The sequence below is a fragment of the Gasterosteus aculeatus genome, chromosome 13 (genome assembly GCF_964276395.1).
Source record: "Gasterosteus aculeatus chromosome 13, fGasAcu3.hap1.1, whole genome shotgun sequence".
Lineage (NCBI taxonomy): Eukaryota > Metazoa > Chordata > Actinopteri > Perciformes > Gasterosteidae > Gasterosteus > Gasterosteus aculeatus.
Window position 1 is genome coordinate 971,048 of NC_135701.1, and position 24,021 is coordinate 995,068.

General features: G+C 42.0%; 47 non-coding genes across 47 annotated transcripts; 34 read left to right on the top strand and 13 right to left on the bottom strand.

Moving 5' to 3' along the window:
* Positions 1–486: 486 nt before the first annotated feature.
* On the top strand, positions 487–569 carry trnal-aag (transfer RNA leucine (anticodon AAG)). Its single transcript has one exon. It is a non-coding gene; the product is annotated as a tRNA-Leu (tRNA).
* Positions 570–822: 253 nt separating this feature from the next.
* trnal-aag (transfer RNA leucine (anticodon AAG)) lies at positions 823–905 on the top strand. Its single transcript has one exon. It is a non-coding gene; the product is annotated as a tRNA-Leu (tRNA).
* A 272-nt stretch (positions 906–1,177) lies between these two features.
* On the top strand, positions 1,178–1,260 carry trnal-aag (transfer RNA leucine (anticodon AAG)). The gene has a single exon. It is a non-coding gene; the product is annotated as a tRNA-Leu (tRNA).
* Positions 1,261–1,848: 588 nt separating this feature from the next.
* On the top strand, positions 1,849–1,931 carry trnal-aag (transfer RNA leucine (anticodon AAG)). The gene has a single exon. It is a non-coding gene; the product is annotated as a tRNA-Leu (tRNA).
* Positions 1,932–2,519: 588 nt separating this feature from the next.
* On the top strand, positions 2,520–2,602 carry trnal-aag (transfer RNA leucine (anticodon AAG)). Its single transcript has one exon. It is a non-coding gene; the product is annotated as a tRNA-Leu (tRNA).
* A 272-nt stretch (positions 2,603–2,874) lies between these two features.
* On the top strand, positions 2,875–2,957 carry trnal-aag (transfer RNA leucine (anticodon AAG)). The gene has a single exon. It is a non-coding gene; the product is annotated as a tRNA-Leu (tRNA).
* Positions 2,958–3,229: 272 nt separating this feature from the next.
* Positions 3,230–3,312, top strand: trnal-aag (transfer RNA leucine (anticodon AAG)). The gene has a single exon. It is a non-coding gene; the product is annotated as a tRNA-Leu (tRNA).
* A 373-nt stretch (positions 3,313–3,685) lies between these two features.
* Positions 3,686–3,768, top strand: trnal-aag (transfer RNA leucine (anticodon AAG)). Its single transcript has one exon. It is a non-coding gene; the product is annotated as a tRNA-Leu (tRNA).
* Positions 3,769–4,021: 253 nt separating this feature from the next.
* Positions 4,022–4,104, top strand: trnal-aag (transfer RNA leucine (anticodon AAG)). Its single transcript has one exon. It is a non-coding gene; the product is annotated as a tRNA-Leu (tRNA).
* A 373-nt stretch (positions 4,105–4,477) lies between these two features.
* trnal-aag (transfer RNA leucine (anticodon AAG)) lies at positions 4,478–4,560 on the top strand. The gene has a single exon. It is a non-coding gene; the product is annotated as a tRNA-Leu (tRNA).
* Positions 4,561–4,813: 253 nt separating this feature from the next.
* On the top strand, positions 4,814–4,896 carry trnal-aag (transfer RNA leucine (anticodon AAG)). The gene has a single exon. It is a non-coding gene; the product is annotated as a tRNA-Leu (tRNA).
* A 253-nt stretch (positions 4,897–5,149) lies between these two features.
* On the top strand, positions 5,150–5,232 carry trnal-aag (transfer RNA leucine (anticodon AAG)). Its single transcript has one exon. It is a non-coding gene; the product is annotated as a tRNA-Leu (tRNA).
* Positions 5,233–5,504: 272 nt separating this feature from the next.
* Positions 5,505–5,587, top strand: trnal-aag (transfer RNA leucine (anticodon AAG)). Its single transcript has one exon. It is a non-coding gene; the product is annotated as a tRNA-Leu (tRNA).
* A 588-nt stretch (positions 5,588–6,175) lies between these two features.
* On the top strand, positions 6,176–6,258 carry trnal-aag (transfer RNA leucine (anticodon AAG)). The gene has a single exon. It is a non-coding gene; the product is annotated as a tRNA-Leu (tRNA).
* Positions 6,259–6,511: 253 nt separating this feature from the next.
* Positions 6,512–6,594, top strand: trnal-aag (transfer RNA leucine (anticodon AAG)). The gene has a single exon. It is a non-coding gene; the product is annotated as a tRNA-Leu (tRNA).
* A 252-nt stretch (positions 6,595–6,846) lies between these two features.
* Positions 6,847–6,929, top strand: trnal-aag (transfer RNA leucine (anticodon AAG)). The gene has a single exon. It is a non-coding gene; the product is annotated as a tRNA-Leu (tRNA).
* Positions 6,930–7,201: 272 nt separating this feature from the next.
* trnal-aag (transfer RNA leucine (anticodon AAG)) lies at positions 7,202–7,284 on the top strand. The gene has a single exon. It is a non-coding gene; the product is annotated as a tRNA-Leu (tRNA).
* A 272-nt stretch (positions 7,285–7,556) lies between these two features.
* trnal-aag (transfer RNA leucine (anticodon AAG)) lies at positions 7,557–7,639 on the top strand. Its single transcript has one exon. It is a non-coding gene; the product is annotated as a tRNA-Leu (tRNA).
* Positions 7,640–8,227: 588 nt separating this feature from the next.
* On the top strand, positions 8,228–8,310 carry trnal-aag (transfer RNA leucine (anticodon AAG)). Its single transcript has one exon. It is a non-coding gene; the product is annotated as a tRNA-Leu (tRNA).
* A 253-nt stretch (positions 8,311–8,563) lies between these two features.
* Positions 8,564–8,646, top strand: trnal-aag (transfer RNA leucine (anticodon AAG)). The gene has a single exon. It is a non-coding gene; the product is annotated as a tRNA-Leu (tRNA).
* Positions 8,647–8,898: 252 nt separating this feature from the next.
* On the top strand, positions 8,899–8,981 carry trnal-aag (transfer RNA leucine (anticodon AAG)). Its single transcript has one exon. It is a non-coding gene; the product is annotated as a tRNA-Leu (tRNA).
* Positions 8,982–9,253: 272 nt separating this feature from the next.
* Positions 9,254–9,336, top strand: trnal-aag (transfer RNA leucine (anticodon AAG)). Its single transcript has one exon. It is a non-coding gene; the product is annotated as a tRNA-Leu (tRNA).
* A 272-nt stretch (positions 9,337–9,608) lies between these two features.
* On the top strand, positions 9,609–9,691 carry trnal-aag (transfer RNA leucine (anticodon AAG)). The gene has a single exon. It is a non-coding gene; the product is annotated as a tRNA-Leu (tRNA).
* A 588-nt stretch (positions 9,692–10,279) lies between these two features.
* Positions 10,280–10,362, top strand: trnal-aag (transfer RNA leucine (anticodon AAG)). The gene has a single exon. It is a non-coding gene; the product is annotated as a tRNA-Leu (tRNA).
* A 253-nt stretch (positions 10,363–10,615) lies between these two features.
* trnal-aag (transfer RNA leucine (anticodon AAG)) lies at positions 10,616–10,698 on the top strand. Its single transcript has one exon. It is a non-coding gene; the product is annotated as a tRNA-Leu (tRNA).
* Positions 10,699–10,950: 252 nt separating this feature from the next.
* On the top strand, positions 10,951–11,033 carry trnal-aag (transfer RNA leucine (anticodon AAG)). Its single transcript has one exon. It is a non-coding gene; the product is annotated as a tRNA-Leu (tRNA).
* Positions 11,034–11,286: 253 nt separating this feature from the next.
* Positions 11,287–11,369, top strand: trnal-aag (transfer RNA leucine (anticodon AAG)). The gene has a single exon. It is a non-coding gene; the product is annotated as a tRNA-Leu (tRNA).
* A 253-nt stretch (positions 11,370–11,622) lies between these two features.
* Positions 11,623–11,705, top strand: trnal-aag (transfer RNA leucine (anticodon AAG)). Its single transcript has one exon. It is a non-coding gene; the product is annotated as a tRNA-Leu (tRNA).
* Positions 11,706–11,957: 252 nt separating this feature from the next.
* trnal-aag (transfer RNA leucine (anticodon AAG)) lies at positions 11,958–12,040 on the top strand. The gene has a single exon. It is a non-coding gene; the product is annotated as a tRNA-Leu (tRNA).
* Positions 12,041–12,312: 272 nt separating this feature from the next.
* Positions 12,313–12,395, top strand: trnal-aag (transfer RNA leucine (anticodon AAG)). Its single transcript has one exon. It is a non-coding gene; the product is annotated as a tRNA-Leu (tRNA).
* A 272-nt stretch (positions 12,396–12,667) lies between these two features.
* Positions 12,668–12,750, top strand: trnal-aag (transfer RNA leucine (anticodon AAG)). Its single transcript has one exon. It is a non-coding gene; the product is annotated as a tRNA-Leu (tRNA).
* A 588-nt stretch (positions 12,751–13,338) lies between these two features.
* Positions 13,339–13,421, top strand: trnal-aag (transfer RNA leucine (anticodon AAG)). Its single transcript has one exon. It is a non-coding gene; the product is annotated as a tRNA-Leu (tRNA).
* A 253-nt stretch (positions 13,422–13,674) lies between these two features.
* Positions 13,675–13,757, top strand: trnal-aag (transfer RNA leucine (anticodon AAG)). The gene has a single exon. It is a non-coding gene; the product is annotated as a tRNA-Leu (tRNA).
* A 1,511-nt stretch (positions 13,758–15,268) lies between these two features.
* Positions 15,269–15,351, top strand: trnal-aag (transfer RNA leucine (anticodon AAG)). The gene has a single exon. It is a non-coding gene; the product is annotated as a tRNA-Leu (tRNA).
* Positions 15,352–16,083: 732 nt separating this feature from the next.
* Positions 16,084–16,165, bottom strand: trnas-gcu (transfer RNA serine (anticodon GCU)). Its single transcript has one exon. It is a non-coding gene; the product is annotated as a tRNA-Ser (tRNA).
* A 404-nt stretch (positions 16,166–16,569) lies between these two features.
* trnas-gcu (transfer RNA serine (anticodon GCU)) lies at positions 16,570–16,651 on the bottom strand. Its single transcript has one exon. It is a non-coding gene; the product is annotated as a tRNA-Ser (tRNA).
* An 801-nt stretch (positions 16,652–17,452) lies between these two features.
* Positions 17,453–17,534, bottom strand: trnas-gcu (transfer RNA serine (anticodon GCU)). The gene has a single exon. It is a non-coding gene; the product is annotated as a tRNA-Ser (tRNA).
* A 404-nt stretch (positions 17,535–17,938) lies between these two features.
* trnas-gcu (transfer RNA serine (anticodon GCU)) lies at positions 17,939–18,020 on the bottom strand. Its single transcript has one exon. It is a non-coding gene; the product is annotated as a tRNA-Ser (tRNA).
* An 807-nt stretch (positions 18,021–18,827) lies between these two features.
* Positions 18,828–18,909, bottom strand: trnas-gcu (transfer RNA serine (anticodon GCU)). The gene has a single exon. It is a non-coding gene; the product is annotated as a tRNA-Ser (tRNA).
* Positions 18,910–19,307: 398 nt separating this feature from the next.
* Positions 19,308–19,389, bottom strand: trnas-gcu (transfer RNA serine (anticodon GCU)). Its single transcript has one exon. It is a non-coding gene; the product is annotated as a tRNA-Ser (tRNA).
* Positions 19,390–19,793: 404 nt separating this feature from the next.
* Positions 19,794–19,875, bottom strand: trnas-gcu (transfer RNA serine (anticodon GCU)). Its single transcript has one exon. It is a non-coding gene; the product is annotated as a tRNA-Ser (tRNA).
* An 807-nt stretch (positions 19,876–20,682) lies between these two features.
* On the bottom strand, positions 20,683–20,764 carry trnas-gcu (transfer RNA serine (anticodon GCU)). Its single transcript has one exon. It is a non-coding gene; the product is annotated as a tRNA-Ser (tRNA).
* A 398-nt stretch (positions 20,765–21,162) lies between these two features.
* Positions 21,163–21,244, bottom strand: trnas-gcu (transfer RNA serine (anticodon GCU)). Its single transcript has one exon. It is a non-coding gene; the product is annotated as a tRNA-Ser (tRNA).
* Positions 21,245–21,648: 404 nt separating this feature from the next.
* On the bottom strand, positions 21,649–21,730 carry trnas-gcu (transfer RNA serine (anticodon GCU)). The gene has a single exon. It is a non-coding gene; the product is annotated as a tRNA-Ser (tRNA).
* Positions 21,731–22,537: 807 nt separating this feature from the next.
* trnas-gcu (transfer RNA serine (anticodon GCU)) lies at positions 22,538–22,619 on the bottom strand. The gene has a single exon. It is a non-coding gene; the product is annotated as a tRNA-Ser (tRNA).
* Positions 22,620–23,017: 398 nt separating this feature from the next.
* Positions 23,018–23,099, bottom strand: trnas-gcu (transfer RNA serine (anticodon GCU)). Its single transcript has one exon. It is a non-coding gene; the product is annotated as a tRNA-Ser (tRNA).
* Positions 23,100–23,503: 404 nt separating this feature from the next.
* On the bottom strand, positions 23,504–23,585 carry trnas-gcu (transfer RNA serine (anticodon GCU)). The gene has a single exon. It is a non-coding gene; the product is annotated as a tRNA-Ser (tRNA).
* Positions 23,586–24,021: the final 436 nt, after the last annotated feature.

The window sequence follows — 24,021 nt, forward strand, 5'->3', positions numbered from 1 at the left end:
TGAATGTGTATGTGCCACAAGGGAGGACGCTGCAGGTATCAGAGCTGATATTTCTCGCTCTTTTGTAAAAAAGGATGTGCAATTCAATGACATATGAAATATAGGTTATCCTGCTTTTTGTCATATTTTCAATATTTGAGGTATTTTACTGTCAGGATGGCCGAGTGGTCTAAGGCGCTGCGTTAAGGTTGCAGTCTCCCCTGGAGGCGTGGGGTCATATCACACTTCTGGCAAAAGGTTAAGACAATTCTTTAAATTTCTGTAAAGTCCAAAACAAGAGGTTGCGAGGGAAACCGTGAAAAAGGCATTCATGTAACAAATAAATGTCCAGTTACGTGAATGTGTATGTGCCACAAGGGAGGACGCTGCAGGTATCAGACCTGATATTTCTCGCTCTTTTGTAAAAAAGGATGTGCAATTCAATCATATATGAAATATGGGTTATCCTAGTATTTGTCATAATTTCAGTGTTTGAGGTATTTTACAGTCAGGATGGCCGAGTGGTCTAAGGCGCTGCGTTAAGGTCGCAGTCTCCCCTGGAGGCGTGGGTTCAAATCCCACTTCTGACAAAAGGTTAAGACAATTCTTTAAATTTCTGTAAAGTCCAAAACAAGAGGTTGCGAGGGAAACCGTGAAAAAGGCATTCATGTGACGAATAAATGTCCACTTACGTGAATGTGTAAGTGCCACAAGGGAGGACGCTGCAGGTATCAGAGCTGATATTTCTTGCTCTTTTGTAAAAAAGGATGTGCAATTCAATGATATATGAAATGTAGGTTATCCTGCTATTTGTCATAATTTCAATGTTTGAGGTATTTTACAGTCAGGATGGCCGAGTGGTCTAAGGCGCTGCGTTAAGGTCGCAGTCTCCCCTGGAGGCGTGGGTTCAAATCTCACTTCTGACAGAAGGTTAAGACCAGTGTTTTAATTTCTGTAAAGTCCAAAACAAGAGGTTGCGAGGGAAACCGTGAAAAAGGCATTCATGTAACGAATAAATGTCCACTTACGTGAATGTGTATGTGCCTTACACATGTTTAAGTGCCACAAGGGAGGACGCTGCAGGTATCAGAGCTGATATTTCTCGCTCTTTTGTAAAAAAGGAAGTGCAATTCAATGATAAATGAAATGTAGGTTATCCTGCTATTTGTCATATTTTCAATGTTTTAGCTATTTTACAGTCAGGATGGCCGAGTGGTCTAAGGCGCTGCGTTAAGGCCGCAGTCTCCCCTGGAGGCGTGGGTTCAAATCCCACTTCTGACAGAAGGTTAAGACAAGTGTTTTAATTTCTGTAAAGTCCAAAACAAGAGGTTGCGAGGGAAACCGTGAAAAAGGCCTTCATGTAACAATAAATGTCCACTTACGTGAATGTGTATGTGCCACAAGGGAGGACGCTGCAGGTATCAGAGCTGATATTTCTCGCTCTTTTGTAAAAAAGGATGTGCAATTCAATGACATATGAAATATAGGTTATCCTGCTTTTTGTCATATTTTCAATATTTGAGGTATTTTACTGTCAGGATGGCCGAGTGGTCTAAGGCGCTGCGTTAAGGTTGCAATCTCCCCTGGAGGCGTGGGGTCATATCACACTTCTGGCAAAAGGTTAAGACAAGTGTTTTAATTTCTGTAAAGTCCAAAACAAGAGGTTGCGAGGGAAACCGTGAAAAAGGCATTCATGTAACAAATAAATGTCCACTTACGTGAATGTGTATGTGCCACAAGGGAGGACGCTGCAGGTATCAGACCTGATATTTCTCGCTCTTTTGTAAAAAAGGATGTGCAATTCAATGATATATGAAATGTAGGTTATCCTAGTATTTGTCATAATTTCAGTGTTTGAGGTATTTTAAAGTCAGGATGGCCGAGTGGTCTAAGGCGCTGCGTTAAGGTCGCAGTCTCCCCTGGAGGCGTGGGTTCAAATCCCACTTCTGACAAAAGGTTAAGACAATTCTTTAAATTTCTGTAAAGTCCAAAACAAGAGGTTGCGAGGGAAACCGTGAAAAAGGCCTTCATGTAACAATAAATGTCCACTTACGTGAATGTGTATGTGCCACAAGGGAGGACGCTTTAGGTATCAGAGCTGATATTTCTCGCTCTTTTGTAAAAAAGGATGTGCAATTCAATGACATATGAAATATAGGTTATCCTGCTTTTTGTCATATTTTCAATATTTGAGGTATTTTACTGTCAGGATGGCCGAGTGGTCTAAGGCGCTGCGTTAAGGTTGCAGTCTCCCCTGAAGGCGTGGGGTCATATCACACTTCTGGCAAAAGGTTAAGACAATTCTTTAAATTTCTGTAAAGTCCAAAACAAGAGGTTGCGAGGGAAACCGTGAAAAAGGCATTCATGTAACAAATAAATGTCCAGTTACGTGAATGTGTATGTGCCACAAGGGAGGACGCTGCAGGTATCAGACCTGATATTTCTCGCTCTTTTGTAAAAAAGGATGTGCAATTCAATCATATATGAAATATAGGTTATCCTAGTATTTGTCATAATTTCAGTGTTTGAGGTATTTTACAGTCAGGATGGCCGAGTGGTCTAAGGCGCTGCGTTAAGGTCGCAGTCTCCCCTGGAGGCGTGGGTTCAAATCCCACTTCTGACAGAAGGTTAAGACAATTTTTTAAATTTCTGTAAAGTCCAAAACAAGAGGTTGCGAGGGAAACCGTGAAAAAGGCATTCATGTAACAAATAAATGTCCACTTACGTGAATGTGTATGTGCCTTACACATGTGTAAGTGCCACAAGGGAGGACGCTGCAGGTATCAGAGCTGATATTTCTCGCTCTTTTGTAAAAAAGGATGTGGAATTCAATGATAAATGAAATGTAGGTTATCCTGCTATTTGTCATATTTTCAATGTTTTAGGTATTTTACAGTCAGAATGGCCGAGTGGTCTAAGGCGCTGTGTTAAGGCCGCAGTCTCCCCTGGAGGCGTGGGTTCAAATCCCATTTCTGACAGAAGGTTAAGACAAGTGTTTTAATTTCTGTAAAGTCCAAAACAAGAGGTTGCGAGGGAAACCGTGAAAAAAGCATTCATGTAACGAATAAATGTCCACTTACGTGAATAAGTATGTGCCTTACACATGTGTAAGTGCCACAAGGGAGGACGCTGCAGGTATCAGAGCTGATATTTCTCGCTCTTTTGTAAAAAAGGATGTGCAATTCAATGATACATGAAATGTAGGTTATCCTGCTATTTGTCATAATTTCAGTGTTTGTGGTATTTTACAGTCAGGATGGCCGAGTGGTCTAAGGCGCTGCGTTAAGGTCGCAGTCTCCCCTGGAGGCGTGGGTTCAAATCCCACTTCTGACAAAAGGTTAAGACAATTCTTTAAATTTCTGTAAAGTCCAAAACAAGAGGTTGCGAGGGAAACCGTGAAAAAGGCATTCATGTAACAAATAAATGTCCACTTACGTGAATGTGTAAGTGCCACAAGGGAGGACGCTGCAGGTATCAGAGCTGATATTTCTCGCTCTTTTGTAAAAAAGGATGTGCAATTCAATGATATATGAAATGTAGGTTATCCTGCTATTTGTCACAATTTCAATGTTTGAGGTATTTTACAGTCAGGATGGCCGAGTGGTCTAAGGCGCTCTTTTGTAAAAAAGGATGTGCAATTCAATGATATATGAAATGTAGGTTATCCTAGTATTTGTCATAATTTCAGTGTTTGAGGTATTTTAAAGTCAGGATGGCCGAGTGGTCTAAGGCGCTGCGTTAAGGTCGCAGTCTCCCCTGGAGGCGTGGGTTCAAATCCCACTTCTGACAAAAGGTTAAGACAATTCTTTAAATTTCTGTAAAGTCCAAAACAAGAGGTTGCGAGGGAAACCGTGAAAAAGGCATTCATGTAACGAATAAATGTCCACTTACGTGAATGTGTAAGTGCCACAAGGGAGGATGCTGCAGGTATCAGAGCTGATATTTCTTGCTCTTTTGTAAAAAAGGATGTGCAATTCAATGATATATGAAATGTAGGTTATCCTGCTATTTGTCACAATTTCAATGTTTGAGGTATTTTACAGTCAGGATGGCCGAGTGGTCTAAGGCGCTGCGTTAAGGTCGCAGTCTCCCCTGGAGGCGTGGGTTCAAATCCCACTTCTGACAAAAGGTTAAGACAATTCTTTAAATTTCTGTAAAGTCCAAAACAAGAGGTTGCGAGGGAAACCGTGAAAAAGGCATTCATGTAACGAATAAATGTCCACTTACGTGAATGTGTAAGTGCCACAAGGGAGGACGCTGCAGGTATCAGAGCTGATATTTCTCGCTCTTTTGTAAAAAAGGATGTGCAATTCAATGATATATGAAATGTAGGTTATCCTGCTATTTGTCACAATTTCAATGTTTGAGGTATTTTACAGTCAGGATGGCCGAGTGGTCTAAGGCGCTCTTTTGTAAAAAAGGATGTGCAATTCAATGATATATGAAATGTAGGTTATCCTAGTATTTGTCATAATTTCAGTGTTTGAGGTATTTTAAAGTCAGGATGGCCGAGTGGTCTAAGGCGCTGCGTTAAGGTCGCAGTCTCCCCTGGAGGCGTGGGTTCAAATCCCACTTCTGACAAAAGGTTAAGACAATTCTTTAAATTTCTGTAAAGTCCAAAACAAGAGGTTGCGAGGGAAACCGTGAAAAAGGCATTCATGTAACGAATAAATGTCCACTTACGTGAATGTGTAAGTGCCACAAGGGAGGATGCTGCAGGTATCAGAGCTGATATTTCTTGCTCTTTTGTAAAAAAGGATGTGCAATTCAATGATATATGAAATGTAGGTTATCCTGCTATTTGTCACAATTTCAATGTTTGAGGTATTTTACAGTCAGGATGGCCGAGTGGTCTAAGGCGCTGCGTTAAGGTCGCAGTCTCCCCTGGAGGCGTGGGTTCAAATCCCACTTCTGACAAAAGGTTAAGACAATTCTTTAAATTTCTGTAAAGTCCAAAACAAGAGGTTGCGAGGGAAACCGTGAAAAAGGCATTCATGTAACGAATAAATGTCCACTTACGTGAATGTGTAAGTGCCACAAGGGAGGACGCTGCAGGTATCAGAGCTGATATTTCTCGCTCTTTTGTAAAAAAGGATGTGCAATTCAATGATATATGAAATGTAGGTTATCCTGCTATTTGTCACAATTTCAATGTTTGAGGTATTTTACAGTCAGGATGGCCGAGTGGTCTAAGGCGCTGCGTTAAGGTCGCAGTCTCCCCTGGAGGCGTGGGTTCAAATCTCACTTCTGACAGAAGGTTAAGACCAGTGTTTTAATTTCTGTAAAGTCCAAAACAAGAGGTTGCGAGGGAAACCGTGAAAAAGGCATTCATGTAACGAATAAATGTCCACTTACGTGAATGTGTATGTGCCTTACACATGTTTAAGTGCCACAAGGGAGGACGCTGCAGGTATCAGAGCTGATATTTCTCGCTCTTTTGTAAAAAAGGAAGTGCAATTCAATGATATATGAAATGTAGGTTATCCTGCTATTTGTCATATTTTCAATGTTTTAGCTATTTTACAGTCAGGATGGCCGAGTGGTCTAAGGCGCTGCGTTAAGGCCGCAGTCTCCCCTGGAGGCGTGGGTTCAAATCCCACTTCTGACAGAAGGTTAAGACAAGTGTTTTAATTTCTGTAAATTCCAAAACAAGAGGTTGCGAGGGAAACCGTGAAAAAGGCCTTCATGTAACAATAAATGTCCACTTAAGTGAATGTGTATGTGCCACAAGGGAGGACGCTGCAGGTATCAGAGCTGATATTTCTCGCTCTTTTGTAAAAAAGGATGTGCAATTCAATGACATATGAAATATAGGTTATCCTGCTTTTTGTCATATTTTCAATATTTGAGGTATTTTACTGTCAGGATGGCCGAGTGGTCTAAGGCGCTGCGTTAAGGTTGCAATCTCCCCTGGAGGCGTGGGGTCATATCACACTTCTGGCAAAAGGTTAAGACAAGTGTTTTAATTTCTGTAAAGTCCAAAACAAGAGGTTGCGAGGGAAACCGTGAAAAAGGCATTCATGTAACAAATAAATGTCCACTTACGTGAATGTGTATGTGCCACAAGGGAGGACGCTGCAGGTATCAGACCTGATATTTCTCGCTCTTTTGTAAAAAAGGATGTGCAATTCAATGATATATGAAATGTAGGTTATCCTAGTATTTGTCATAATTTCAGTGTTTGAGGTATTTTAAAGTCAGGATGGCCGAGTGGTCTAAGGCGCTGCGTTAAGGTCGCAGTCTCCCCTGGAGGCGTGGGTTCAAATCCCACTTCTGACAAAAGGTTAAGACAATTCTTTAAATTTCTGTAAAGTCCAAAACAAGAGGTTGCGAGGGAAACCGTGAAAAAGGCATTCATGTAACGAATAAATGTCCACTTACGTGAATGTGTAAGTGCCACAAGGGAGGACGCTGCAGGTATCAGACCTGATATTTCTCGCTCTTTTGTAAAAAAGGATGTGCAATTCAATGATATATGAAATGTAGGTTATCCTAGTATTTGTCATAATTTCAATATTTTAGGTATTTTACTGTCAGGATGGCCGAGTGGTCTAAGGCGCTGCGTTAAGGTCGCAGTCTCCCCTGGAGGCGTGGGTTCAAATCCCACTTCTGACAGAAGGTTAAGACAAGTGTTTTAATATCTGTAAAGTCCAAAACAAGAGGTTGCGAGGGAAACCGTGAAAAAGGCATTCATGTAACAATAAATGTCCACTTACGTGAATGTGTATGTGCCACAAGGGAGGACGCTGCAGGTATCAGAGCTGATATTTCTCGCTCTTTTGTAAAAAAGGATGTGCAATTCAATGATATATGAAATATAGGTTATCCTAGTATTTGTCATAATTTCAGTGTTTGAGGTATTTTACAGTCAGGATGGCCGAGTGGTCTAAGGCGCTGCGTTAAGGTCGCAGTCTCCCCTGGAGGCGTGGGTTCAAATCCCACTTCTGACAGAAGGTTAAGACCAGTTTTTTAATTTCTGTAAAGTCCAAAACAAGAGGTTGCGAGGGAAACCGTGAAAAAGGCCTTCATGTAACGAATAAATGTCCACTTACGTGAATGTGTATGTGCCTTACACATGTGTAAGTGCCACAAGGGAGGACGCTGCAGGTATCAGAGCTGATATTTCTTGCTCTTTTGTAAAAAAGGATGTGCAATTCAATGATACATGAAATGTAGGTTATCCTGCTATTTGTCATAATTTCAATGTTTGAGGTATTTTACAGTCAGGATGGCCGAGTGGTCTAAGGCGCTGCGTTAAGGTCGCAGTCTCCCCTGGAGGCGTGGGTTCAAATCCCACTTCTGACAGAAGGTTAAGACCAGTGTTTTAATTTCTGTAAAGTCCAAAACAAGAGGTTGCGAGGGAAACCGTGAAAAAGGCCTTCATGTAACGAATAAATGTCCACTTACGTGAATGTGTATGTGCCTTACACATGTGTAAGTGCCACAAGGGAGGACGCTGCAGGTATCAGAGCTGATATTTCTCGCTCTTTTGTAAAAAAGGATGTGCAATTCAATGATAAATGAAATGTAGGTTATCCTGCTATTTGTCATATTTTCAATGTTTTAGCTATTTTACAGTCAGGATGGCCGAGTGGTCTAAGGCGCTGCGTTAAGGCCGCAGTCTCCCCTGGAGGCGTGGGTTCAAATCCCACTTCTGACAGAAGGTTAAGACAAGTGTTTTAATTTCTGTAAAGTCCAAAACAAGAGGTTGCGAGGGAAACCGTGAAAAAGGCCTTCATGTAACAATAAATGTCCACTTACGTGAATGTGTATGTGCCACAAGGGAGGACGCTGCAGGTATCAGAGCTGATATTTCTCGCTCTTTTGTAAAAAAGGATGTGCAATTCAATGACATATGAAATATAGGTTATCCTGCTTTTTGTCATATTTTCAATATTTGAGGTATTTTACTGTCAGGATGGCCGAGTGGTCTAAGGCGCTGCGTTAAGGTTGCAGTCTCCCCTGGAGGCGTGGGGTCATATCACACTTCTGGCAAAAGGTTAAGACAATTCTTTAAATTTCTGTAAAGTCCAAAACAAGAGGTTGCGAGGGAAACCGTGAAAAAGGCATTCATGTAACAAATAAATGTCCAGTTACGTGAATGTGTATGTGCCACAAGGGAGGACGCTGCAGGTATCAGACCTGATATTTCTCGCTCTTTTGTAAAAAAGGATGTGCAATTCAATGATATATGAAATATAGGTTATCCTAGTATTTGTCATAATTTCAGTGTTTGAGGTATTTTAAAGTCAGGATGGCCGAGTGGTCTAAGGCGCTGCGTTAAGGTCGCAGTCTCCCCTGGAGGCGTGGGTTCAAATCCTACTTCTGACAAAAGGTTAAGACAATTCTTTAAATTTCTGTAAAGTCCAAAACAAGAGGTTGCGAGGGAAACCGTGAAAAAGGCATTCATGTAACGAATAAATGTCCACTTACGTGAATGTGTAAGTGCCACAAGGGAGGACGCTGCAGGTATCAGACCTGATATTTCTCGCTCTTTTGTAAAAAAGGATGTGCAATTCAATGATATATGAAATGTAGGTTATCCTAGTATTTGTCATAATTTCAATATTTTAGGTATTTTACTGTCAGGATGGCCGAGTGGTCTAAGGCGCTGCGTTAAGGTCGCAGTCTCCCCTGGAGGCGTGGGTTCAAATCCCACTTCTGACAGAAGGTTAAGACAAGTGTTTTAATATCTGTAAAGTCCAAAACAAGAGGTTGCGAGGGAAACCGTGAAAAAGGCATTCATGTAACAATAAATGTCCACTTACGTGAATGTGTATGTGCCACAAGGGAGGACGCTGCAGGTATCAGAGCTGATATTTCTCGCTCTTTTGTAAAAAAGGATGTGCAATTCAATGATATATGAAATATAGGTTATCCTAGTATTTGTCATAATTTCAGTGTTTGAGGTATTTTACAGTCAGGATGGCCGAGTGGTCTAAGGCGCTGCGTTAAGGTCGCAGTCTCCCCTGGAGGCGTGGGTTCAAATCCCACTTCTGACAGAAGGTTAAGACCAGTTTTTTAATTTCTGTAAAGTCCAAAACAAGAGGTTGCGAGGGAAACCGTGAAAAAGGCCTTCATGTAACGAATAAATGTCCACTTACGTGAATGTGTATGTGCCTTACACATGTGTAAGTGCCACAAGGGAGGACGCTGCAGGTATCAGAGCTGATATTTCTTGCTCTTTTGTAAAAAAGGATGTGCAATTCAATGATACATGAAATGTAGGTTATCCTGCTATTTGTCATAATTTCAATGTTTGAGGTATTTTACAGTCAGGATGGCCGAGTGGTCTAAGGCGCTGCGTTAAGGTCGCAGTCTCCCCTGGAGGCGTGGGTTCAAATCCCACTTCTGACAGAAGGTTAAGACCAGTGTTTTAATTTCTGTAAAGTCCAAAACAAGAGGTTGCGAGGGAAACCGTGAAAAAGGCCTTCATGTAACGAATAAATGTCCACTTACGTGAATGTGTATGTGCCTTACACATGTGTAAGTGCCACAAGGGAGGACGCTGCAGGTATCAGAGCTGATATTTCTCGCTCTTTTGTAAAAAAGGATGTGCAATTCAATGATAAATGAAATGTAGGTTATCCTGCTATTTGTCATATTTTCAATGTTTTAGCTATTTTACAGTCAGGATGGCCGAGTGGTCTAAGGCGCTGCGTTAAGGCCGCAGTCTCCCCTGGAGGCGTGGGTTCAAATCCCACTTCTGACAGAAGGTTAAGACAAGTGTTTTAATTTCTGTAAAGTCCAAAACAAGAGGTTGCGAGGGAAACCGTGAAAAAGGCCTTCATGTAACAATAAATGTCCACTTACGTGAATGTGTATGTGCCACAAGGGAGGACGCTGCAGGTATCAGAGCTGATATTTCTCGCTCTTTTGTAAAAAAGGATGTGCAATTCAATGACATATGAAATATAGGTTATCCTGCTTTTTGTCATATTTTCAATATTTGAGGTATTTTACTGTCAGGATGGCCGAGTGGTCTAAGGCGCTGCGTTAAGGTTGCAGTCTCCCCTGGAGGCGTGGGGTCATATCACACTTCTGGCAAAAGGTTAAGACAATTCTTTAAATTTCTGTAAAGTCCAAAACAAGAGGTTGCGAGGGAAACCGTGAAAAAGGCATTCATGTAACAAATAAATGTCCAGTTACGTGAATGTGTATGTGCCACAAGGGAGGACGCTGCAGGTATCAGACCTGATATTTCTCGCTCTTTTGTAAAAAAGGATGTGCAATTCAATGATATATGAAATATAGGTTATCCTAGTATTTGTCATAATTTCAGTGTTTGAGGTATTTTACAGTCAGGATGGCCGAGTGGTCTAAGGCGCTGCGTTAAGGTCGCAGTCTCCCCTGGAGGCGTGGGTTCAAATCCCACTTCTGACAAAAGGTTAAGACAATTCTTTAAATTTCTGTAAAGTCCAAAACAAGAGGTTGCGAGGGAAACCGTGAAAAAGGCATTCATGTGACGAATAAATGTACACTTACGTGAATGTGTAAGTGCCACAAGGGAGGACGCTGCAGGTATCAGAGCTGATATTTCTCGCTCTTTTGTAAAAAAGGATGTGCAATTCAATGATATATGAAATGTAGGTTATCCTGCTATTTGTCATAATTTCAATGTTTGAGGTATTTTACAGTCAGGATGGCCGAGTGGTCTAAGGCGCTGCGTTAAGGTCGCAGTCTCCCCTGGAGGCGTGGGTTCAAATCCCACTTCTGACAGAAGGTTAAGACAAGTGTTTTAATATCTGTAAAGTCCAAAACAAGAGGTTGCGAGGGAAACCGTGAAAAAGGCATTCATGTAACAATAAATGTCCACTTACGTGAATGTGTATGTGCCACAAGGGAGGACGCTGCAGGTATCAGAGCTGATATTTCTCGCTCTTTTGTAAAAAAGGATGTGCAATTCAATGACATATGAAATATAGGTTATCCTGCTATTTGTCATATTTTCAATATTTTAGGTATTTTACTGTCAGGATGGCCGAGTGGTCTAAGGCGCTGCGTTAAGGTCGCAGTCTCCCCTGGAGGCGTGGGTTCAAATCCCACTTCTGACAAAAGGTTAAGACAAGTGTTTTAATTTCTGTAAAGTCCAAAACAAGAGGTTGCGAGGGAAACCGTGAAAAAGGCATTCATGTAACAAATAAATGTCCAGTTACGTGAATGTGTATGTGCCACAAGGGAGGACGCTGCAGGTATCAGACCTGATATTTCTCGCTCTTTTGTAAAAAAGGATGTGCAATTCAATGATATATGAAATATAGGTTATCCTAGTATTTGTCATAATTTCAGTGTTTGAGGTATTTTAAAGTCAGGATGGCCGAGTGGTCTAAGGCGCTGCGTTAAGGTCGCAGTCTCCCCTGGAGGCGTGGGTTCAAATCCCACTTCTGACAAAAGGTTAAGACAATTCTTTAAATTTCTGTAAAGTCCAAAACAAGAGGTTGCGAGGGAAACCGTGAAAAAGGCATTCATGTAACGAATAAATGTCCACTTACGTGAATGTGTAAGTGCCACAAGGGAGGACGCTGCAGGTATCAGACCTGATATTTCTCGCTCTTTTGTAAAAAAGGATGTGCAATTCAATGATATATGAAATGTAGGTTATCCTAGTATTTGTCATAATTTCAATATTTTAGGTATTTTACTGTCAGGATGGCCGAGTGGTCTAAGGCGCTGCGTTAAGGTCGCAGTCTCCCCTGGAGGCGTGGGTTCAAATCCCACTTCTGACAGAAGGTTAAGACAAGTGTTTTAATATCTGTAAAGTCCAAAACAAGAGGTTGCGAGGGAAACCGTGAAAAAGGCATTCATGTAACAATAAATGTCCACTTACGTGAATGTGTATGTGCCACAAGGGAGGACGCTGCAGGTATCAGAGCTGATATTTCTCGCTCTTTTGTAAAAAAGGATGTGCAATTCAATGATATATGAAATATAGGTTATCCTAGTATTTGTCATAATTTCAGTGTTTGAGGTATTTTACAGTCAGGATGGCCGAGTGGTCTAAGGCGCTGCGTTAAGGTCGCAGTCTCCCCTGGAGGCGTGGGTTCAAATCCCACTTCTGACAGAAGGTTAAGACCAGTTTTTTAATTTCTGTAAAGTCCAAAACAAGAGGTTGCGAGGGAAACCGTGAAAAAGGCCTTCATGTAACGAATAAATGTCCACTTACGTGAATGTGTATGTGCCTTACACATGTGTAAGTGCCACAAGGGAGGACGCTGCAGGTATCAGAGCTGATATTTCTTGCTCTTTTGTAAAAAAGGATGTGCAATTCAATGATACATGAAATGTAGGTTATCCTGCTATTTGTCATAATTTCAATGTTTGAGGTATTTTACAGTCAGGATGGCCGAGTGGTCTAAGGCGCTGCGTTAAGGTCGCAGTCTCCCCTGGAGGCGTGGGTTCAAATCCCACTTCTGACAGAAGGTTAAGACCAGTGTTTTAATTTCTGTAAAGTCCAAAACAAGAGGTTGCGAGGGAAACCGTGAAAAAGGCCTTCATGTAACGAATAAATGTCCACTTACGTGAATGTGTATGTGCCTTACACATGTGTAAGTGCCACAAGGGAGGACGCTGCAGGTATCAGAGCTGATATTTCTCGCTCTTTTGTAAAAAAGGATGTGCAATTCAATGATAAATGAAATGTAGGTTATCCTGCTATTTGTCATATTTTCAATGTTTTAGCTATTTTACAGTCAGGATGGCCGAGTGGTCTAAGGCGCTGCGTTAAGGCCGCAGTCTCCCCTGGAGGCGTGGGTTCAAATCCCACTTCTGACAGAAGGTTAAGACAAGTGTTTTAATTTCTGTAAAGTCCAAAACAAGAGGTTGCGAGGGAAACCGTGAAAAAGGCCTTCATGTAACAATAAATGTCCACTTACGTGAATGTGTATGTGCCACAAGGGAGGACGCTGCAGGTATCAGAGCTGATATTTCTCGCTCTTTTGTAAAAAAGGATGTGCAATTCAATGACATATGAAATATAGGTTATCCTGCTTTTTGTCATATTTTCAATATTTGAGGTATTTTACTGTCAGGATGGCCGAGTGGTCTAAGGCGCTGCGTTAAGGTTGCAGTCTCCCCTGGAGGCGTGGGGTCATATCACACTTCTGGCAAAAGGTTAAGACAATTCTTTAAATTTCTGTAAAGTCCAAAACAAGAGGTTGCGAGGGAAACCGTGAAAAAGGCATTCATGTAACAAATAAATGTCCAGTTACGTGAATGTGTATGTGCCACAAGGGAGGACGCTGCAGGTATCAGACCTGATATTTCTCGCTCTTTTGTAAAAAAGGATGTGCAATTCAATGATATATGAAATATAGGTTATCCTAGTATTTGTCATAATTTCAGTGTTTGAGGTATTTTACAGTCAGGATGGCCGAGTGGTCTAAGGCGCTGCGTTAAGGTCGCAGTCTCCCCTGGAGGCGTGGGTTCAAATCCCACTTCTGACAAAAGGTTAAGACAATTCTTTAAATTTCTGTAAAGTCCAAAACAAGAGGTTGCGAGGGAAACCGTGAAAAAGGCATTCATGTGACGAATAAATGTACACTTACGTGAATGTGTAAGTGCCACAAGGGAGGACGCTGCAGGTATCAGAGCTGATATTTCTCGCTCTTTTGTAAAAAAGGATGTGCAATTCAATGATATATGAAATATAGGTTATCCTGCTATTTGTCATATTTTCAATATTTTAGGTATTTTACTGTCAGGATGGCCGAGTGGTCTAAGGCGCTGCGTTAAGGTCGCAGTCTCCCCTGGAGGCGTGGGTTCAAATCCCACTTCTGACAAAAGGTTAAGACAAGTGTTTTAATTTCTGTAAAGTCCAAAACAAGAGGTTGCGAGGGAAACCGTGAAAAAGGCATTCATGTAACAAATAAATGTCCACTTACGTGAATGTGTATGTGCCACAAGGGAGGACGCTGCAGGTATCAGACCTGATATTTCTCGCTCTTTTGTAAAAAAGGATGTGCAATTCAATGATATATGAAATGTAGGTTATTCATGTAACAAGTGAATCCGAAGTGTATCAGACATGATTTTTCTCGCTCTTTTGTAAAAAAGGATGTGCAATTCAATGATATATGAAATGTAGGTTATCCTAGTATTTGTCATAATTTCAGTGTTTGAGGTATTTTACAGTCAGGATGGCCGAGTGGTCTAAGGCGCTGCGTTAAGGTCGCAGTCTCCCCTGGAGGCGTGAGTTCAAATCCCACTTCTGACAAAAATTTTAAGACAAGTGTTTTAATTTCTGTAAAGTCCAAAACAAGAGGTTGCGAGGGAAACCGTGAAAAAGGCATTCATGTAACAAATAAATGTCCACTTACGTGAATGTGTATGTGCCTTACACATGTGTAAGTGCCACAAGGGAGGACGCTGCAGGTATCAGAGCTGATATTTCTCGCTCTTATGTAAAAAAGGATGTGCAATTCAATGACATATGAAATATAGGTTATCCTGCTATTTGTCATATTTTCAATATTTGAGATATTTTACTGTCAGGATGGCCGAGTGGTCTAAAGCGCTGCGTTAAGGTCGCAGTCTCCCCTGGAGGCGTGGGGTCAAATCACACTTCTGGCAAAAGGTTAAGACAATTCTTTAAATTTCTGTAAAGTCCAAAACAAGAGGTTGCGAGGGAAACCGTGAAAAAGGCATTCATGTAACAAATAAATGTCCACTTACGTGAATGTGTATGTGCCACAAGGGAGGACGCTGCAGGTATCAGACCTGATATTTCTCGCTCTTTTGTAAAAAAGGATGTGCAATTCAATGATATATGAAATGTAGGTTATCCTACTATTTGTCATAATTTCAGTGTTCAAGGTATTTTACAGTCAGGATGGCCGAGTGGTCTAAGGCGCTGCGTTAAGGTCGCAGTCTCCCCTGGAGGCGTGGGGTCAAATCACACTTCTGGCAAAAGGTTAAGACAATTCTTTAAATTTCTGTAAAGTCCAAAACAAGAGGTTGCGAGGGAAACCGTGAAAAAGGCATTCATGTAACAAATAAATGTCCACTTACGTGAATGTGTATGTGCCACAAGGGAGGACGCTGCAGGTATCAGACCTGATATTTATAAGAAGTGTTTCAATTTCCGTAAAGTCCAAAACATGAGGTTGCGAGGGAAACCGTGAAGAAGGCATTCATGTAACAAGTGAATCCGAAGTGCCTCAAGGGAGGAGGCTGCAGGTATCAGACATGATTTTTCTCGCTCTTTTGTAAAAAAGGATGTGCAATTCAATGATATATGAAATGTAGGTTATCCTAGTATTTGTCATAATTTCAGTGTTTGAGGTATTTTACAGTCAGGATGGCCGAGTGGTCTAAGGCGCTGCGTTAAGGTCGCAGTCTCCCCTGGAGGCGTGGGTTCAAATCTCACTTCTGACAAAAGTTTAAGACAAGTGTTTTAATTTCTGTAAAGTCCAAAACAGTGCACAAATTTTCATTTCGAGTTGGGGGATTAGCTCAAATGGTAGAGCTTAGCATGCGAGAAGTAGCGGGATCAATGCCCGCATTCTCCACCAAAGCTTAATTAATTATGTGCCTGTGATTAATGGGAAACGACCAGATTTGTAAACAAACATTGCTCACTTTGAATCAGCAGGATGCACCAACGTGTCATTGCAAAAGGACTTGTTGAATGGCATTAATGTGTTTTTTCTTGATGATCTGAGCACAATGGTTTAGCAGTCCATCATCTTAACCACTCGGCCACCTCGTCCTATTTCTTTTGTTTTCATGGGATGATTAAATGAATGTCAATATTGTAGCATGTTTTTCATATTCCTGGGAAGTTTGTAAAGGCGTTAAATGCAGGGGGGCACTTAGGTCAAGTACACAAGTTTGCATTATGTGTTGGGGAATTAGCTCAAATGGTAGAGCGCTCGCTTAGCATGCGAGAAGTAGCGGGATCAACGCCCGCATTCTCCACTAAAACTTAATTAATTTTGTGCCTGCGAATAGTGGAAAATGACCAGATTGATAAACAACTGCTGCACAATCGAAATCAGCAGGATGCACCTGCGTGTCGTTGCAAAATGACTCGTTGAATGCATCAATGCGGTTTTCTTGACGACATTTCTGCAAACACTGACATGGTAAGAGAGCATCAGGTAAATTCGACGAGAATGGAATTCGAACCCATGCGTGCAGAGCACAATGGTTTAGCAGTCCATCATCTTAACCACTCGGCCACCTCGTCCTATTTCTTTTGTTTTCATGGGATGATTAAATGAATGTCAATATTGTAGCATGTTTTTCATATTCCTGGGAAGTTTGTAAAGGCGTTAAATGCAGGGGGGCATTTAGGTCAAGTACACAAGTTTGCATTATGTGTTGGGGAATTAGCTCAAATGGTAGAGCGCTCGCTTAGCATGCGAGAAGTAGCGGGATCAATGCCCGCATTCTCCACTAAAACTTAATTAATTTTGTGCCTGCGAATAGTGGAAAATCACCAGATTGATAAACATCTGCTGCACAATCGAAATCAGCAGGATGCACCTGCGTGTCGTTGCAAAATGACTCGTTGAATGCATCAATGAGGTTTTCTTGACGATCTGAGCCTTTCTCCAAACACTGACATGGTAAGGGAGCATCAGGTAAATGCGACGAGAATGGGATTCGAACCCATGCGTGCAGATCACAATGGATTAGCAGTCCATCGCCTTAACCACTCGGCCACCTCGTCCTACTGCCTTTGTTTTCATAGGATGATTAGATAATTGTCAATATTGTAGCATGTTTTTCATGTTCCTGGGAAGTTTGTAAAGGCGTTAAATACAGGGGGGCACTTAGGCCAAGTACACAAATTTTCATTTCGAGTTGGGGGATTAGCTCAAATGGTAGAGCTTAGCATGCGAGAAGTAGCGGGATCAATGCCCGCATTCTCCACCAAAGCTTAATTAATTATGTGCCTGTGATTAATGGAAAACGACCAGATTTGTAAACAAACATTGCTCACTTTGAATCAGCAGGATGCACCAACGTGTCATTGCAAAAGGACTTGTTGAATGGCATTAATGTGTTTTTTCTTGATGATCTGAGCACAATGGATTAGCAGTCCATCATCTTAACCACTCGGCCACCTCGTCCTATTTCTTTTGTTTTCATAGGATGATGAGATAATTGTCAATATTGTAGCATGTTTTTCATGTTCCTGGGAATTTTGTAAAGGCGTTAAATGCAGGGGGGCACTTAGGTCAAGTACACAAGTTTGCATTATGTGTTGGGGAATTAACTCAAATGGTAGAGCGCTCGCTTAGCATGCGAGAAGTAGCGGGATCAACGCCCGCATTCTCCACTAAAACTTAATTAATTTTGTGCCTGCGAATAGTGGAAAATGACCAGATTGATAAACAACTGCTGCACAATCGAAATCAGCAGGATGCACCTGCGTGTCGTTGCAAAATGACTCGTTGAATGCATCAATGCGGTTTTCTTGACGACATTTCTGCAAACACTGACATGGTAAGAGAGCATCAGGTAAATTCGACGAGAATGGAATTCGAACCCATGCGTGCAGAGCACAATGGTTTAGCAGTCCATCATCTTAACCACTCGGCCACCTCGTCCTATTTCTTTTGTTTTCATGGGATGATTAAATGAATGTCAATATTGTAGCATGTTTTTCATATTCCTGGGAAGTTTGTAAAGGCGTTAAATGCAGGGGGGCATTTAGGTCAAGTACACAAGTTTGCATTATGTGTTGGGGAATTAGCTCAAATGGTAGAGCGCTCGCTTAGCATGCGAGAAGTAGCGGGATCAACGCCCGCATTCTCCACTAAAACTTAATTAATTTTGTGCCTGCGAATAGTGGAAAATGACCAGATTGATAAACAACTGCTGCACAATCGAAATCAGCAGGATGCACCTGCGTGTCGTTGCAAAATGACTCTTTGAATGCATCAATGAGGTTTTCTTGACGATCTGAGCCTTTCTCCAAACACTGACATGGTAAGCGAGCATCAGGTAAATGCGACGAGAATGGGATTCGAACCCATGCGTGCAGAGCACAATGGATTAGCAGTCCATCGCCTTAAACACTCGGCGACCTCGTCCTACTGCATTTGTTTTCTTAGGATGATTAGATAATTGTCAATATTGTAGAATGTTTTTCATGTTCCTGGGAAGTTTGTAAAGGCGTTAAATGCAGGGGGGCACTTAGGCCAAGTACACAAAGTTTCATTTCGAGTTGGGGGATTAGCTCAAATGGTAGAGCTTAGCATGCGAGAAGTAGCGGGATCAATGCCCGCATTCTCCACCAAAGCTTAATTAATTATGTGCCTGTGATTAATGGGAAACGACCAGATTTGTAAACAAACATTGCTCACTTTGAATCAGCAGGATGCACCAACGTGTCATTGCAAAAGGACTTGTTGAATGGCATTAATGTGTTTTTTCTTGATGATCTGAGCACAATGGTTTAGCAGTCCATCATCTTAACCACTCGGCCACCTCGTCCTATTTCTTTTGTTTTCATAAGATGATTAGATAATTGTCAATATTGTAGCATGTTTTTCATGTTCCTGGGAATTTTGTAAAGGCGTTAAATGCAGGGGGGCACTTAGGTCAAGTACACAAGTTTGCATTATGTGTTGGGGAATTAGCTCAAATGGTAGAGCGCTCGCTTAGCATGCGAGAAGTAGCGGGATCAACGCCCGCATTCTCCACTAAAACTTAATTAATTTTGTGCCTGCGAATAGTGGAAAATGACCAGATTGATAAACAACTGCTGCACAATCGAAATCAGCAGGATGCACCTGCGTGTCGTTGCAAAATAACTCGTTGAATTCATCAATGAGGTTTTCTTGACGCTCTGAGCCTCTCTCCAAACACTTACATGGTAAGCGACCATCAGGTAAATGCGACGAGAATGGGATTCGAACCCATGCGTGCAGAGCACAATGGATTAGCAGTCCATCGCCTCAACCACTCGGCCACCTCGTCCTACTGCCTTTGTTTTCTTAGGATGATTAGATAATTGTCAATATTGTAGCATGTTTTTCATGTTCCTGGGAATTTTGTAAAGGCGTTAAATGCAGGGGGGCACTTAGGTCAAGTACACAAGTTTGCATTATGTGTTGGGGAATTAGCTCAAATGGTAGAGCGCTCGCTTAGCATGCGAGAAGTAGCGGGATCAACGCCCGCATTCTCCACTAAAACTTAATTAATTTTGTGCCTGCGAATAGTGGAAAATGACCAGATTGATAAACAACTGCTGCACAATCGAAATCAGCAGGATGCACCTGCGTGTCGTTGCAAAATGACTCGTTGAATGCATCAATGCGGTTTTCTTGACGACATTTCTGCAAACACTGACATGGTAAGAGAGCATCAGGTAAATTCGACGAGAATGGAATTCGAACCCATGCGTGCAGAGCACAATGGTTTAGCAGTCCATCATCTTAACCACTCGGCCACCTCGTCCTATTTCTTTTGTTTTCATGGGATGATTAAATGAATGTCAATATTGTAGCATGTTTTTCATATTCCTGGGAAGTTTGTAAAGGCGTTAAATGCAGGGGGGCACTTAGGTCAAGTACACAAGTTTGCATTATGTGTTGGGGAATTAGCTCAAATGGTAGAGCGCTCGCTTAGCATGCGAGAAGTAGCGGGATCAACGCCCGCATTCTCCACTAAAACTTAATTAATTTTGTGCCTGCGAATAGTGGAAAATGACCAGATTGATAAACAACTGCTGCACAATCGAAATCAGCAGGATGCACCTGCGTGTCGTTGCAAAATGACTCTTTGAATGCATCAATGAGGTTTTCTTGACGATCTGAGCCTTTCTCCAAACACTGACATGGTAAGCGAGCATCAGGTAAATGCGACGAGAATGGGATTCGAACCCATGCGTGCAGAGCACAATGGATTAGCAGTCCATCGCCTTAAACACTCGGCCACCTCGTCCTACTGCATTTGTTTTCTTAGGATGATTAGATAATTGTCAATATTGTAGAATGTTTTTCATGTTCCTGGGAAGTTTGTAAAGGCGTTAAATGCAGGGGGGCACTTAGGCCAAGTACACAAAGTTTCATTTCGAGTTGGGGGATTAGCTCAAATGGTAGAGCTTAGCATGCGAGAAGTAGCGGGATCAATGCCCGCATTCTCCACCAAAGCTTAATTAATTATGTGCCTGTGATTAATGGGAAACGACCAGATTTGTAAACAAACATTGCTCACTTTGAATCAGCAGGATGCACCAACGTGTCATTGCAAAAGGACTTGTTGAATGGCATTAATGTGTTTTTTCTTGATGATCTGAGCACAATGGTTTAGCAGTCCATCATCTTAACCACTCGGCCACCTCGTCCTATTTCTTTTGTTTTCATAAGATGATTAGATAATTGTCAATATTGTAGCATGTTTTTCATGTTCCTGGGAATTTTGTAAAGGCGTTAAATGCAGGGGGGCACTTAGGTCAAGTACACAAGTTTGCATTATGTGTTGGGGAATTAGCTCAAATGGTAGAGCGCTCGCTTAGCATGCGAGAAGTAGCGGGATCAACGCCCGCATTCTCCACTAAAACTTAATTAATTTTGTGCCTGCGAATAGTGGAAAATGACCAGATTGATAAACAACTGCTGGACAATCGAAATCAGCAGGATGCACCTGCGTGTCGTTGCAAAATAACTCGTTGAATTCATCAATGAGGTTTTCTTGACGCTCTGAGCCTTTCTCCAAACACTTACATGGTAAGCGAGCATCAGGTAAATGCGACGAGAATGGGATTCGAACCCATGCGTGCAGAGCACAATGGATTAGCAGTCCATCGCCTCAACCACTCGGCCACCTCGTCCTACTGCCTTTGTTTTCTTAGGATGATTAGATAATTGTCAATATTGTAGCATGTTTTTCATGTTCCTGGGAATTTTGTAAAGGCGTTAAATGCAGGGGGGCACTTAGGTCAAGTACACAAGTTTGCATTATGTGTTGGGGAATTAGCTCAAATGGTAGAGCGCTCGCTTAGCATGCGAGAAGTAGCGGGATCAACGCCCGCATTCTCCACTAAAACTTAATTAATTTTGTGCCTGCGAATAGTGGAAAATGACCAGATTGATAAACAACTGCTGCACAATCGAAATCAGCAGGATGCACCTGCGTGTCGTTGCAAAATGACTCGTTGAATGCATCAATGCGGTTTTCTTGACGACATTTCTGCAAACACTGACATGGTAAGAGAGCATCAGGTAAATTCGACGAGAATGGAATTCGAACCCATGCGTGCAGAGCACAATGGTTTAGCAGTCCATCATCTTAACCACTCGGCCACCTCGTCCTATTTCTTTTGTTTTCATGGGATGATTAAATGAATGTCAATATTGTAGCATGTTTTTCATATTCCTGGGAAGTTTGTAAAGGCGTTAAATGCAGGGGGGCACTTAGGTCAAGTACACAAGTTTGCATTATGTGTTGGGGAATTAGCTCAAATGGTAGAGCGCTCGCTTAGCATGCGAGAAGTAGCGGGATCAACGCCCGCATTCTCCACTAAAACTTAATTAATTTTGTGCCTGCGAATAGTGGAAAATGACCAGATTGATAAACAACTGCTGCACAATCGAAATCAGCAGGATGCACCTGCGTGTCGTTGCAAAATGACTCTTTGAATGCATCAATGAGGTTTTCTTGACGATCTGAGCCTTTCTCCAAACACTGACATGGTAAGCGAGCATCAGGTAAATGCGACGAGAATGGGATTCGAACCCATGCGTGCAGAGCACAATGGATTAGCAGTCCATCGCCTTAAACACTCGGCCACCTCGTCCTACTGCATTTGTTTTCTTAGGATGATTAGATAATTGTCAATATTGTAGAATGTTTTTCATGTTCCTGGGAAGTTTGTAAAGGCGTTAAATGCAGGGGGGCACTTAGGCCAAGTACACAAAGTTTCATTTCGAGTTGGGGGATTAGCTCAAATGGTAGAGCTTAGCATGCGAGAAGTAGCGGGATCAATGCCCGCATTCTCCACCAAAGCTTAATTAATTATGTGCCTGTGATTAATGGGAAACGACCAGATTTGTAAACAAACATTGCTCACTTTGAATCAGCAGGATGCACCAACGTGTCATTGCAAAAGGACTTGTTGAATGGCATTAATGTGTTTTTTCTTGATGATCTGAGCACAATGGTTTAGCAGTCCATCATCTTAACCACTCGGCCACCTCGTCCTATTTCTTTTGTTTTCATAAGATGATTAGATAATTGTCAATATTGTAGCATGTTTTTCATGTTCCTGGGAATTTTGTAAAGGCGTTAAATGCAGGGGGGCACTTAGGTCAAGTACACAAGTTTGCATTATGTGTTGGGGAATTAGCTCAAATGGTAGAGCGCTCGCTTAGCATGCGAGAAGTAGCGGGATCAACGCCCGCATTCTCCACTAAAACTTAATTAATTTTGTGCCTGCGAATAGTGGAAAATGACCAGATTGATAAACAACTGCTGGACAATCGAAATCAGCAGGATGCACCTGCGTGTCGTTGCAAAATAACTCGTTGAATTCATCAATGAGGTTTTCTTGACGCTCTGAGCCTTTCTCCAAACACTTACATGGTAAGCGAGCATCAGGTAAATGCGACGAGAATGGGATTCGAACCCATGCGTGCAGAGCACAATGGATTAGCAGTCCATCGCCTCAACCACTCGGCCACCTCGTCCTACTGCCTTTGTTTTCTTAGGATGATTAGATAATTGTCAATATTGTAGCATGTTTTTCATGTTCCTGGGAATTTTGTAAAGGCGTTAAATGCAGGGGGGCACTTAGGTCAAGTACACAAGTTTGCATTATGTGTTGGGGAATTAGCTCAAATGGTAGAGCGCTCGCTTAGCATGCGAGAAGTAGCGGGATCAACGCCCGCATTCTCCACTAAAACTTAATTAATTTTGTGCCTGCGAATAGTGGAAAATGACCAGATTGATAAACAACTGCTGCACAATCGAAATCAGCAGGATGCACCTGCGTGTCGTTGCAAAATGACTCGTTGAATGCATCAATGCGGTTTTCTTGACGACATTTCTGCAAACACTGACATGGTAAGAGAGCATCAGGTAAATTCGACGAGAATGGAATTCGAACCCATGCGTGCAGAGCACAATGGTTTAGCAGTCCATCATCTTAACCACTCGGCCACCTCGTCCTATTTCTTTTGTTTTCATGGGATGATTAAATGAATGTCAATATTGTAGCATGTTTTTCATATTCCTGGGAAGTTTGTAAAGGCGTTAAATGCAGGGGGGCACTTAGGTCAAGTACACAAGTTTGCATTATGTGTTGGGGAATTAGCTCAAATGGTAGAGCGCTCGCTTAGCATGCGAGAAGTAGCGGGATCAACGCCCGCATTCTCCACTAAAACTTAATTAATTTTGTGCCTGCGAATAGTGGAAAATGACCAGATTGATAAACAACTGCTGCACAATCGAAATCAGCAGGATGCACCTGCGTGTCGTTGCAAAATGACTCTTTGAATGCATCAATGAGGTTTTCTTGACGATCTGAGCCTTTCTCCAAACACTGACATGGTAAGCGAGCATCAGGTAAATGCGACGAGAATGGGATTCGAACCCATGCGTGCAGAGCACAATGGATTAGCAGTCCATCGCCTTAAACACTCGGCCACCTCGTCCTACTGCATTTGTTTTCTTAGGATGATTAGATAATTGTCAATATTGTAGAATGTTTTTCATGTTCCTGGGAAGTTTGTAAAGGCGTTAAATGCAGGGGGGCACTTAGGCCAAGTACACAAAGTTTCATTTCGAGTTGGGGGATTAGCTCAAATGGTAGAGCTTAGCATGCGAGAAGTAGCGGGATCAATGCCCGCATTCTCCACCAAAGCTTAATTAATTATGTGCCTGTGATTAATGGGAAACGACCAGATTTGTAAACAAACATTGCTCACTTTGAATCAGCAGGATGCACCAACGTGTCATTGCAAAAGGACTTGTTGAATGGCATTAATGTGTTTTTTCTTGATGATCTGAGCACAATGGTTTAGCAGTCCATCATCTTAACCACTCGGCCACCTCGTCCTATTTCTTTTGTTTTCATGGGATGATTAAATG